Source organism: Lagopus leucura, unplaced genomic scaffold (genome assembly GCF_019238085.1).
Source record: "Lagopus leucura isolate 7727_CA_CO unplaced genomic scaffold, USGS_WTPT01 Super-Scaffold_1, whole genome shotgun sequence".
NCBI lineage: Eukaryota > Metazoa > Chordata > Aves > Galliformes > Phasianidae > Lagopus > Lagopus leucura.
This window is the reverse complement of record NW_024962250.1, coordinates 14,311,618-14,312,320: the sequence shown is the minus strand read 5'-3', so window position 1 is coordinate 14,312,320 and position 703 is coordinate 14,311,618. Positions and strand designations below refer to the sequence as shown.

The following is a 703-nucleotide window of genomic DNA, read 5'->3' as shown; positions in this document are numbered from 1 at the left end:
TAAAAAAAAAAAAAAAAAAAAAAAAAAAAAAGCAGCCAAAGATATTTTTTTTCTTCTGTTCTGTGCAGCTCCTTTCATTTACTCAGTTTTGCTTTTATTTTTTTTTTTTCCCCAAACCAATGTCTCCCCCGCACTATCTCGACCGCTTGTGTGTGGGACAGGGACCAACTTTTCAAAATGATTTTAACTCGAGAGAAAGTGAAATTTCATCTGGCAAACGGAGGGCTTTCATGTTCCTCTTGCTCTTATGCCTTTTTTTTTTTTTTTTTTTTTTTTTTTTTTTTCTTGAGTCGAAGCCTTTTTCCTCTGCACTATCCCAGTGGATTAAGGCACGCAGAGAATGCGGTTATAAAGCGCTACAGTTTGACCATTAAAAGAGAATGTCAATGTAGCACCCTTCAGTGAAAGTACGCAGCTCTAACAAAGATGCTTTGGGAAGCTCGGACGGAAATGGGATCCGTGCACCCAGGGCTGGGGGGCTTCTACGTCCTCAGGTCATTTTAAATTTACTTTTTAATTATTATTTTTTTTATTTTCAGCGTTGTGACATATTTCTTTTAAAACACAGTAATTTGGGAAAATTAAATTGGCCAATTTCCATTTCTCGTGCATCACTTTCACGGCAGAGGCTGTTCCCAGGACAAGTGTGAGTGGTGAGGTGATGCGGTGTGTGCTGGGCTTTTTTTATTATTGTTTTTTTTTT

At 37.7% G+C, this 703-nt stretch overlaps 1 long non-coding RNA gene across 2 annotated transcripts in view; it reads left to right on the top strand.

Annotated features, from left to right (window-relative positions):
- The window catches only part of LOC122180041, a 10,322-nt gene that overhangs the window by 2,112 nt on the left and 7,507 nt on the right, over positions 1-703 (top strand). The gene's annotated exons all lie outside the window — the stretch shown is intronic.